This window comes from Dasypus novemcinctus, chromosome 10, assembly GCF_030445035.2.
Source record: "Dasypus novemcinctus isolate mDasNov1 chromosome 10, mDasNov1.1.hap2, whole genome shotgun sequence".
NCBI classification, from domain to species: Eukaryota; Metazoa; Chordata; class Mammalia; order Cingulata; family Dasypodidae; genus Dasypus; species Dasypus novemcinctus.
The window spans coordinates 43,123,035-43,136,556 of NC_080682.1; positions in this window are offsets into that span (position 1 = coordinate 43,123,035).

The following is a 13,522-nucleotide window of genomic DNA, read 5'->3' on the forward strand; positions in this document are numbered from 1 at the left end:
TCCATGAGGATTGTACTTCAAAAATATAGTTCAGATTTATCCACTTTTCTCCATTTCTACTGCTCCTACCTGGTCCAAGCAATTATCTCTTGTGTGGACTATGGCAGAAACTCCTAGCTGGTATCCCCACCTCACTCTTGCCCCTCCCCAAATCGCCAAACCATTTTTCATATTGCCTCAAAGAACTCTGTTTTGTGTTTTTCTTCATAGCATCCATTTATTTGTATCTTTATTTGCTTTATATTTGTCTCCTTAACTAGACCAGAAGCTCCATGGTCTCAAGAACCCGTCAGTCCTTTTTGCTCTTCACAGGATCTAAGCACAGTGTCTGGCACCCAGGAGGCCCTCAGTAAATAATAATAAAAGATTGAATAAATAAGTTGAATGCAGAAATGGATGAATGAGAAGGTGCTTGCCAAAGTAGGCTGGATCTTAAAACTTAATGGCATCAGGCTCATAATCAAATGCAGCCATCTCCACAACAAGAAAGACTAGTCATTGGGACCAGAAATCCTGCCAGTATGTTGGCCAAGTCTTCCTGGGCAGTGCTTGAATGAACAGGAACTGCTCTGTGACTTTCCCTTTTCTATCAGTTCTTGTCTGACCAAAATTGTATTCAATTAACACACACTGTTTTTCTATTTAGGACTCAATCAGCTTACACCCAAGTCTGGGAGTCATATTATTGGGCTAAGAAGGGCTATGTAAACTGGCTCTGATCCATTACAGGTTTAAGTAGTTTAATTTTTGGAAGGTATATTAGTTAGATGCATTTGCAGGTATGAGAGACCCAATAAAGTAGTTCAAACCTCAGTGGTATAATTCGTCAAAATCATGAGTAGCCAAGGCCATTCCATCTTGTTGCTCTACCACCCCCAGAGCATAGCCATCATCTTTGGGGTTTGCCATTTTCTAATGGTCAAACTAGCACATCTCTCTTGTTGGAATGTGCTCATGTTTGCTCTATTCATATGAAAATAGTTGCAAATATCTTCCGACTCTATGACTCAAGAGCTATCAGAGGAGCTTAAAAATTGAAGGTCCCCAATAAGTTAAACATAGAATGACCATATGCCCAGCTAGTCCACTCCAAGTAACACTCAAAAGATCTGAAAGCAAAGACTCAAACAGATACTTGTACACTGCTGTTCACAGCAGCATTCTTTGCAATAGCCAAAGGGGGGTGTTTCGGTTTGCTAAGATTGTCAACATAAAATACCAGAAATGGGTTGGCTTTTATAAAGGGAATTTATTAGGGTAAAAGTTTACAGTATCAAGGCTGTAAAAATGTCCAAATCAAGGCATCATCAGAGATACTGTTTCACCAAGGCTGGTTGCTGGCAGATCCTAGACTCCTCCTATGTGGCAAGGCAAAATGGTGGCTATCTATATGGGCCTCTGCCTTCTGCTCCAGGCCACCTTCTCCCCAAGCTCAGCTGTGGGCAATCTCTCACATGTCTCATCCCTCCTTTCTCCTCACTTCTGGTTACTCTGCTGATTCTAGCGTCTGGCCTATCTCTCAGGCTCTCAGGGTTTCACTCAGCCTTTCTCTCAGCTGTAGCTGATTCTGTAGTCCTCTTTCTTTCTCTCTGCTGTGTTTCTGCTTTCAGTTCTCAGCAAGAAGACGGAGACCCAACCTGGGTCACAACTCACTGATGTAGTCTAATCAAAGCCCCTAAAGTGATGTAATCAAGTGATCTAATAAAAAAAATTCCTTAACTGAATCTAATGCAATCAAAGGGCCCCATTCACAGGAATGGATTCATTCAAAGAATATGATCTTTTCTGGAATTCACAAAACTTCATACTGTCTCAGGTGGAAACAACCCAAGGGTCCATCAATAGATGAATGGATAAACAAAATGTGGTATATCCATACAATGGAATATTATTCAGCCATAAAAAGAAATGAAGTGCTGATTCGTGCTACAACATGGATGAACCTTGAAAACATCATGTTAAGTGAAATTAGCCAGACACTAAAAGACAAATATTGTATGTTTCCACTTGTGTGAAATATTTAGAATAAGCAAATTCATAGAGACAGAAAATAGATTTGAGATTACCAGGGGCCAAGGGGAGGGAGAATGGTAAGTTACTGCTTAACGGGCACAGACTTTCTGTTTTGAATGATGAAAACATTTTGGTAATAGTTGGTGTCTTAGTTTGCCACAGGGCTGCCAATGCAAAGTACCAGAAATGGGTTGGTTTTTATAATGAAAATTTTATTTAGGGTCAAAGCTTATAGTAATGAGGCTGTGAAATGTCCAAACCAAGGCACCATCAGAGATGCTTTCTCATCAAAACAAGCTGCCATGTGGTGAAACAAGATGGTGGGCTATCTCTGCCTATAGGTCTCTGCCTTCCCCTCCAGACTCACCATCTCTTGATGCCCCGCTCCCGGAGCTCAGCTGTAATCAACCAGGCATAGGGCTTGTCTCTTTCCTGCCTCTTTCAATCTTGGCTGCTCTGCTTTCTTTCTGAGTCGAGCTGCGAGCTATCAAGCATATGACAGGGCTCATCTCCTGAACCTTGAAATGCTCCGTGGGCCCAGGCCCTTGGGGATCTTCTTTCCATGCCTCTGTGCTCTGCTAGTTCCAGACTCTGGGACCTCTCTCAGCCCTCAGGGCTTTTCTGTTTTCCTGCAGTCCTCTCTCACATGGTAGGATCAATATGGTGGCTTCTTTTTCTTCTGTGTGTATCTCTCTCTCTCTCTCTCTCTCTCTCTCTCTCTCTCTCTGTCTCTCTCTGCCTGTCTCTCTCTGTCTCTCTCTGTCTTTCTTTCTCTTTTTCTCTGTCTCCATTTCTATCAGATCCAGAAAGAGGGCAGAGACCCAAGCTGGCTCATGTCCCATTGACATAGTCCAATCAAAAGGCCCCACGACCAGAGGAAGGGATTAGTTCAAAAACATAATCCTCTTTTTGGGATTGGTAGAAGAACTCCAAACTGTCACAGATGGTGTTGATGGTAGCACAACACTGTAAATGTAATTAATGCTACTAAATTGTACACTTAAAAATTGTTTAAATGTAACTTTTATGTTATGCATACATTACACAATTTAAGAAAAAAAAAAGGAAAGAAAAAGCAAAAGCTAGGGGTCCCAACATGCCTTAAAGTTTTAAACCAGAAAGCATTTTGGACACCCACGCCCTCAAATAGTGTCTAGCAGAATGATGGTATAGAATCCCGGTGAAGAATGCAAGTGCTAGGGCTCAACAAATCCAAGTGCAAGTTCCAATTTCACCACTTGCTGGCTACGCTGCCTTGAGGAAGATACCGTGCTTGACCTTCATAACTTAGTTTCCCCAAAGGTAAAAAGGAATTAATAACAGAAATAACCTCCAAGAGTTGTTCTAAGGATTTGATGCCATGATGTATGTGTGCCCCTCACACAGGGCAGGCAAAGAGCAGGCACTCAATGAAGAGGAGCTTTGGTAGCTCCTTACCCCACCAGCCAAAGGAACTTGAAGGGGCTGGTAAGAATTTAGACTCAGATGTGGAAATTTTGACCTAGTGTATGATAATGAGAATATATAAATATAGATATCATGAAAACAGTAAAACCTGGATCTAGCTACCTTACGTGACTACCTTAAAGAAGACTGTTGTGAGAATCAAATGAAATTATTTAATATGCATTAAATGTTTCACACAATGCCTAGCACATTGTAAGTGCTCTGTATGTCTGAGCAATTATAATTATGGTCATCATAGCTACGAGAGATTTGTTTTATTTGTTTTTCCTTATAAAAGCTTGTGGGTGTTTATTATGTGCTGGTATTTAAATGTAAAATATTACAATGTGGCATTATCTCCCTCTAAAAGAGTGTCTGTGTATGAGGTAGCTGGCACTTTCACTACTCGTATTGGTGGCAGTTTAGTGAGGTTGGCAATTGCTAAGATAGCGAAAAAAGACACACACCACCAGACAGCTGTGCAAGGGAATGAAGTTAAATTTTTTGAGGGCTCATGACTGGATTTTTTTCAAAGGTTATCTAGAATTTTCAGTCAAAAATAGGTGTGAACTCTGTGCATTTCGGCTACTGCAGGTCTAAGATTGGCATTGTTCAGTGAATAAAATTCCTGTTCACTGATGTTGTTTTGGGCTGGGCTGACCTTATGAACTGGATTTCTTCTCAATGGGTGTATTTTTCCTTATTGCAAGTTTCCTTCAATTCATCAGCAGAGATTCTAGCCACTTTGCTGGGAGCTTATGACCCTGGTTTGAATTGCATTAGGTACTCATCTTTCAACAAATGCTTTTTTTTTTTTTTTTTGTAGTTTCTACTTGGTACTTCCTCCCTTCCGTCTGGGATTCCATCTTTAGCTTTCTGCCACCACTCTCTGGCTTTGTCCCCTATGAATCACTTCCTTTGGGTCACTTGAGGTTTTTCTCCTGTAGGAGAGACTCTAACCTTCTTTAAGAACCAAGTTGAAAAAGACCTTCCTAGATTCCTGCTTTACCATTCATTCAGTTATTCCTGGGTCTCATGTCTTGGGTACTGTATTAGTCATCCAAAGGGGTGCTGATGCAATTACCAGAAATCTGTTGACTTTATAAAGGGTATTTGTTTGGGGTAGAAGCTTACAATCACAAGGCCATAAAGAGTAAGTTAGGGCGGCGGACTTGGCCCAGTGGTTAGGGCGTCCCGTCTACCACATGGGAGGTCTGCGGTTCAAACCCCGGGCCTCCTCGACCCGTGTGGAGCTGGCCCATGAGCAGTGCGGATGTGCGCAAGGAGTGCCCTGCCACGCAGGGGTGTCCCCCGTGTAGGGGAGCCCCACGCGCAAGGAGTGTGCCCTATAAGGAGAGCCGCCCAGCGCGAAAGAAAGTGCAGCCTGCCCAGGAATTGCACCACCCACACAGAGAGCTGACACAAGATGACCCAACAAAAAGAAACACAGATTCCCATGCCACTGACAACAACAGAAGCGGACAAAGAAGACGCAACAAACAGACACAAAGAACAGACAACCGGGGTGGGGGGGGAGGGAAAATAAATAAATAAATAAAAATAAAAAAAGAGTAAGTTACTTCCCTCACCGAAATTTGTTGCCATGTATTGGGGCAAGATGCTCCTGGTCTCCGCGACGGGTTCAGCCTTCCTCTTCCTCCTAAGGCTCCGTGGTCCCAGCTTCTTCTGATCTCTGCTGTAGGCTAGCATAAGGATCGTCTCTCCCCAGGTCTTGTTTCTTTCCGGGCTTTCTCAGCTGCTCAGGGTACTGGTCTCTTCAGCTGCAAATTATCAGGTGAATGGCTCAGCTCCCTCCCTGGGAACCCACCATCCAAAACTAAACTTTCTGTGTTCTCCCTTGGGGACTCAAACCAAGCCACCCTAATTATGTGGTCAAATAAAAGCTCTAATCTTGCTTTAATAAAGTAAAAGTGAAACCTCTGAACCTAATACAATCTACAATGCCCAGAGGAGCAGACCAGTTTGAAAACACAGTCCAAGATCTATTTTTGGAATTTATAAATAGTATCAAACTGCCACAGATGCCATTCACACATTAGCTGCTGTATTTATTCATACCACAGGGATTGCCATGGTGCTCAAAAGGACACTACATTTTCTAAAACCATCTGTACCATTCTGTGAGTAATTTGTGGCAGTCTAGGTCCTATCAATGGAGCTGTCTGTGACCTTAGAGAACTCACTTTTTACTGGATTTTCCTACCCGTAAATATTTAGTTATCTTATTTATCAATAGCCTGTCTTCTTATAAGAAGAATTTAAGGCCGCTTATAAAGATGCAAATACTATAACAAGATAAAATAAATTTGAAATAGGAAGCATATAGCAAAGGGAAAGTAAAGATAAAGAAGTAAGATGCAAGTCATGAAGTCTTTGCAATAGATGGAACAAAAATTGGGTCTAACACCACCCAGAAGAGAGGGACAAAGGAGGGGAATCACCATGGCAGAACTGTGAGCTGAAACCAGCAGCTGCTGCTGCCAGCACCCTGCACACACACACTAAAGACACTTTAGAATTCTCCAGCTTCTGGGCCTGCAGCTTCAGGCAAAGGGGCATCCAGGGACCCACGACCCCAGTTAAGAGGAAAGAGAGGAACACAACCTAAGGCCGACTCAGCTTCTGACCCACAAATTTGTTGGGTTGTGTAACACCAGCCCTTCCAAGCCGGGTGGGACCACAGCATGTCTGCCCTAGGAGCCAGCACAGGGCTTGAGAAATCTGACCCTCTCAATCTCCCTTTCTACTAGATGGGACTGATTGTTGAGGACACACCTCTCAAGGAAAGGGAGAGAACAGGGACACAGCCTAAGGCTGACTCAGCTTTTGTCTCACAGATTTGGTCTGCTGAGTCCCAGGAGCCCTTCCAGGTCAGGTTGGGGCTGCACCATTGCTTGCTTTGGGAGCCAGCAAAGGACTAAAGATATATGACCCTCCCAAGCTCCTTCTCTACCAACCAAGGTGATTGTTGAGGACTCAGAGGGGAGTGGAAATATTTCCTACCTGGGAAAAAGAAGGGAGCTGCCAGAGAAGGCTGGAGAACTGTCACTGAGGAAGTTTGAATTATAAGGCTCTTAGCCTACAGGCAGGAGATCCTGTCTGTGTTGAAACAAACATACTCCAAAGCATTGAACTGAGAGCTACCAAAGAATGCCATTTGCTGGTAGACCAAGGAAATGCAAGTGAAAATTTTTAAAATAAGTAAGAGAAGCTTTTTCCAGCCTTTTAGCTTCTCTCCCCAAGGCTCTAGGAAGTGGGTCTGCAACAAGTTACTGGGTCAGAGTCCAGTTTTGAGCAACTAGCAGGGACAATCCTAACAATCCAGGTCAAGCCAAGAATCAAAAAGCAGTGGTGGAAAGTGGCTGTGGCTCAATAGATTGGGCTCCCATCTACCATATGGGAGGCCCTGGGTTCGCTTCCCAGGGCCTTGCAAAGGCAAGCTGGGCTGCACCCTCAGAGAGGTGATGGCCCACGCCCATGAAGAGCTGGCAAAAGGGAGACGAGCAGACACAAAAGAACATACAGCAAATGGACACAGAGAGCAGACAGCAAGCAAGCTGAAGGGGGAAGGAATAAATAAATAAATAAATAAATAAACAAATAAAAGCAGTGGCAATACACTAAATCACTACAAAAGAGAAAGAAATTGAGCATCTGAGTAAACTATATCCTAATCAAATGCCTAGATATCAGCAAAAAAAGTACAAGCCATACCAAAAAAGTGGAAGACATGGCCCAAGAAAAGGAATATATCAAAGCCCTAGAAGAGATACAGGATTTGAGAGAACTAATTAGCAAGGTGTGCATAAATTTCCAAAATCAAATTAATGAGTTTAAAGACAATATGGTCACAGGAAGCAGAATTGGCTCAACGGATAGAGCATTCACCTACCACATGGTAGGTCCAGGTTCAAACCCAGGGCCTCCTGACCCGTATGGTGAGCTGGCCCACACACATTGCTGATGTGTGCCAAGGAGTGCCATGCCACATAGGGGTGTCCCCCATGTAGGGGAGCCCCACGCGCAAGGAGTGCGCCCTGTAAGGAGAGCCGCCCAGCTCGAAAGAAAGTGCAGCCTGCCCAGAAGTGGCACCACACACATGGAGAGCTGATGCAGCAAGGTGATGCAACAAAAAAGAGACACAAATTCCCAGTGCCACTGACAAGAATGCAAGCGGACACAGAAGAACACACAGCAAATGGACACAGAGAGCAGACAATGGGGGTGGGGGAGAGAGGAGAGAAATAAATAAAAAATAAATCTTAAAAAAAAAAGTAAGACAATATGGTTAAAGAGATAAAGGACATTAAGAAGACATTGAGTGAGCTCAAAGAAGAATTTGAAATCCTGAACAGAAAAGTAACAGAGCTCATGGGAATGAAAGACACAATAGGCAAAATAAAAAACATATTAGAGGCATACAACAGCAGACTTAAAATGAAAGAAGAAAGAATAAGTGATACCAAAGACAGAACAGCTAAAATTGAAGAGAGAAAGAAACAGAGAGAGAAAAGAATGGAAAAAATTGAGCAGGGGCTCAGAAATTTGAATGACAACACAAGATGCAACAACATACATGTCATGGGAGTTCCAGAAGTAGTAGAGAAGGGAAAAGGGGTAGAAAGAGTATTTGAGGAAATAATAGCCAAAAATTTCCCAATTCTCATGAAAGAAATGAACTTACATGTCCCAGAAGCACACCATTCCCCAGTCAGAATAAATCCAAATAGACCCACTCCAAGACACATACTACTCAGAATTTCAAATGTGAAAGATAAAGAGAAAATTCTCAGAGCAGCAAGGGACAAGTAAACCATCACATATAAGAGATGCCCAGTAAGACTTAGTGCCGATTTCTCTTCAGAAACCATGGAGGCGAGAAGACAGCGGTATGATACAATACTGAAAGAGAAAAACTGCCAGCCAAGAAGTCTTTATCCAGCAAAATTGTCCTTCAAATACAAACATGATAAAATATTCACAAACAGAAACTAAGAGAGTTTACAAAAAAGAATCCACCTTTGCAGAAAATAGTAAAGGAAGCCTGTGAACCTGAAAGAAAAGGACAGGAGAGAGAGGCCTGGAGAAGAGTATAGAAGAAAGAGTATAGAAGAAGAGTATAGAGAAAGGATAGCCAACAGAGTAAAAAGACAAAAATATGATATGACAAATGAAAAACAAAGAATAAAATGATGAAAGTAAATAATGCATTTATACTAATATCATTAAATGTGAATGGATTAAACTCCCCATTCAGAAGATACAGGCTGACAAAATGGATTAAAAAAACATGAGCCATCCATATGCCGCTTACAAGAAACTCACCTTAGACCCAGGGATAGAAACTAGCTGAAAGTGAAAGGTTGTAAAAAGATATTCCATGCAAATAGTAACCAGAAAGAGCAGGGTAGTTATACTAATAGCAGACAAAACAGACTTTAAATGCAAAAATGTTATAAGAGATACAGAAGGTCATTATATATTAATAAAAGGGACAATCCACCAGGAAGATATAACAGTCATAAATATCTATGCACCCAACCAGGGTGCCCCAAAATACCTGAGACAATATGGATTAGAGTGGACTTACTCGTATTCTACTATAGAACTATTGTGACTAGTAATGGAAAAAAATATAGCACTGATGTGAAAAAAGTGCCAATGGTAGTTGCTGAGGGCAGGGAGAGGGAAGAAGATATGTGATGTTGGAGCATTTTCGGGACTTGGCATTGTCCTAAATGATATTGCAGGGACAGATGCTGGACATTATATATCCTGCCATAACCCACTGAATGTACTGGGGGAGAGTATAACCTACAATGTAAACTATTATCCATACAGTACAGCAGTTCTCCAAAATGTATTCACCAAATGCAATCAATGAGCCACAGTGATGAAAGAGGTTGTTGATGTGGAAGGAGTGGGGGGGGGGTATGTGGGGTATATGGGAACCTCTTATATTTTGTAATGTAACATTTTTTGTGATCTATGTATCTTCAAAAAATACAATTTAAAAAATAAATAAAATAAAATAAAAATACATGAGACAAACTCTGGCAAACTGGAAGGAGAAATAGATGTCTCTATGACAATCATTGGAGACTTCAACATCCCACTCACACCATTCAATATACCAACTAGACAGAAGATCGGCAAGGAAACAGAGAACTTGAACAATATGATAAATGAGTTACTAGCAAACATATATAGAATGCTTCACCCAAACTCAGTGGGTTATACATTCTTCTCAAGAGCCCATTGATCTTTCTCCAGGATAGAACACAGGTTAGGGCACAATGCACCTCAATAAATATAAAAAGATTGAAAGTATACAAAGCACCTTCTTAGATCTTAATAGTTTGAAACTGGAAATCAATAATAGGAAAAAAAAGTAAATTCATAAATGTGTGGAGGCTGAACAATACACGCCTAAATAATCAGTGACCCAAAAAAAAATTGCAAGTGAAATCAGTAAATATACTGGGACAAATAACCAAGAGCACAACTTATTAAAACTTATGTAATATACGAAGGCATTCTTGAGAGGGAAATTTATAGCCCTACACACCTATATTAAAAAAGAAAAAAGAGCTAAATTCAAAGATTTAACTGAACTACTAGAGAAAGTAGAAAAAGAGCAGCAAACCAATCACAAAGCAAGCAGAAGGAAAGAAATAATAAAAATAAGAGCAGAAATAAATGAAATTGAGAACCAAAAAAACAATAGAGAAAATCAACAAGATCAAAAGCTGGTTCTTTGAGAAGATCAATAAAATTGACAAACCCCTAGCTAGCTGAATAAAGAAAAAAAGAGAGAAGATTAAAACAAATACAATTAGAAATGAAAGAAGGGAAGTTAAGACTGACCCCACAGAAATAAAAAGGATCATAAGAGGTTGTTATGAGAAATTGTATGCCAACAAACTAGACAACCTCGATGAAATGGACAAATTCCCAGAAATGCACAACAACCTACACTGATGCTACAAGAAATATAAGAACTTAAACCAATCACATTTAAAGAGATTGAATCCATCATCAAAAATCTCCCAGCACAGAAAAGTCCAGGAGCAGAAGGCTTCACAGGTGACTTCTACCAAGCATTTCAAAAAGAATTAACACCAATCCTGTTTAAACTCTTCGAAAAAGTTGAAGAGGGAGAATTACCCAAAATACATTTTATGAAGCCAACATTACCCTAATACCAAAGCCAGATAAATATACTACAAGAAAAGAAAATTACAGACAAGCTCTCTAATGACATAGATGCAAAAAGCCTCAACAAAATACTTGCAAATCAAATCCAACAGCATATCAAAAGACTTACACATCACAGCCAAGTGGGATTTATTCCTGGTATGTGGGACTGGTTCAACATCAAAAAATCAACATAATACACCACATTAACAAATTGAAGGAAAAAAACACATGATCATCTCAATCAATGCAGAAAAGGCATTCAACAAAATCCAGCATACTTTTTTTGTTTAGAAACACTTGAAAAGATAGGAATAGAGAAGGAAAGTTTCTTAATATGATAAAAGGCATATACAAAAAAACCAAAGCCAGCATTATTCTCAATGGGGAAAAGTTGAAAGCTTTCCCTCTAAGATCAGGAACAAGACAAGGATGCCCACTATCACCATTGTTATTCAATATTTTACTAGAAGTTCTACCTAGGACACTTAGACAAGAAAAAAAATTAAAGGCATCAAAATAGGAAAAGAGGAAGTAAAACTCTTACTGTTTGCAGATGACATGATCTTGTACTTAGAAAATTCTGAAGTATCCATGACAAAGCTACCTGAGCTAATAAATGAGTTAAGCTCAGCAAAGTGGCAGTATACAAGATCAATATGCAAAAATCAGTAATGTTTTTGTACACTAGAATTTTCAGGGGGAAAATTCCATTCACAATAGCAACAAAAAGACTCAAATACCTAGGAACTAACTTACCCAAAGAAGTACAGAACCTATATGCAAAAAACTACAAAACAATGCTAAAAGAAATTTTAAAAGACCTAAACAAATGGAAAGGCATTCCATGTTCATGGATTGGAAGAATAAATATTGTGAAGATGTCAATGTTACCCAAACTGATTTATAGATTCAATGCAATACCAATCAAAATTCCAACAGCCTACCCTATAGAATTAGAAAAGGCAATTACAAAATTCATTTTAAGGGAGATGCACCTGAACAGCCAAAAGCATTCTGAAAAAGATGAGCAACATGGGAGGAATTTCACTGCCTGAACTTGAAACATATTACAAAGCTACAGTGGTCAAAACAGCATGGTGCTGGCATAAAGATAGACACATTGATCAGTAGAATAGAATTGAGAGTCCAGAAATAAACCCTCACCTCTATGGTCAACTGGTTTTTCACAAACCTACCAAGTTCATGTCAACAGGACCAAATGTCTCTTCAACAAATGGTGCTGGGAGAACTGGATATATATAAATGAAAGAATGAAAGAGGACACCTATCTCACTCCCTATAAGAATCAACTCAAAATGAATCAAAGACCTAAATATAAAACTACTAGAAGAAAATGTAGGGAAATACCTTCAAGACCGTGTAGTATGTGCTGGTTTCTTGGACCTTACACTCAAAACAAGTTAAACAAAAGAAAAAACAGATAAACAGGACTGTATTATTCCGCCAAAGAGGTGCTGATGCAAAATACCAGAAATTGGTTGACTTTTATAAAGGGTATATATCTGGGGTAGGAGCTTACAGTTACCAGGCAATAAAGCATAAGTTACTTCCCTCACCAAAGTCTATTTCCATGTGCTGGAGCAGGATGGCTGCCTATGTCTGCCAAGAGTTCAGGCTTCCTGGGTTCCTCTCTTCCCAGGATTCCATTAACTCTCCAGGCTCAGCTGCTGTGCTTTCTCCACAAAGTCGGCTGTAGAGTATCAGGCAAACGGCTCTGTCTCTTGTCCCAGGGCTTCTACTGTGCCTAAGGAACTGTCTCCTTCCCTCTGTGTTCTTCTCCTGTGTGTTCACTTCCCAGGCTCCAGCTCTAAACTCCCAACTCTGCCCTTTGCAATGTCTTTTCTCTGTGAGTACCTACCCACCAAAGGGCAGGTACTCAATGTACTCAATGCCCTACTGACGTGGCCCAATCAAAGTCCTAATCGTAATTTAATCAATTAAAAGTGATACCTCTGACTGACCAGTTTACAAACACAATCTAATAACTATTTTTGGAATTTATAAAGAATACCAAACTGCCACAGGGGCTTTCTCAAAATTAAACACCTTTGCACCTCACAGAACTTTGTCAAAAGGGTGAAATGGCAGCCAACCCAATGGAAGAATATATTTGGAAATCACATGTCTGATAAGGGTTTAATATCCAGGATAGATAGAGATGTTACAACTCAACAATAAAAAGATAAACAACACAATTAAAAACTGGGCAAAAGAGTTGAATAGACATTTGTCCAAAGAAGAAATACAAATGGCAAAAAAACACATGAAGAAATGCTCAGCATCACTAACAATTAGGGAAAACTACAATGAGATATCATTTCACACCTATCAGAATGGCCACTATTAAAAAAACAGAACTACAAGTGTTGGAGAAGATGTGGAGAGATAGGAACACTTATTCACTGTTGGTGGGAATGCAGAATGGTACAGCCACTGTGGAGGACTGTCTGGCAATTCCTAAAGAAGTTGAATGTAGACTTGCCATGTGACCCTGCAATACCACTACTGAGTATTTACCCAGAAAAACTGAGAGCAGTGACATGAACAGACAGCTGCACACCAATGTTCACAAAGGCATTATTCATGATTGCCAAAAGTTTGAAACAACCCAGGTGTCCAGCAACGGATGAATGGATAAACTGTGGTGTATTCACACGATGAAATATTATGCACCCATAAGAAGAAATGAAGACATAAAGCCATATGACAACATGGATGAACCTGGAGGACATTATGTTGAGTGAAGCAAGCCAGACACAAAAGGACAAATACTGTATGACTGCATTACTGTGAACCAAATGTATTGTGTAATATACTGTAT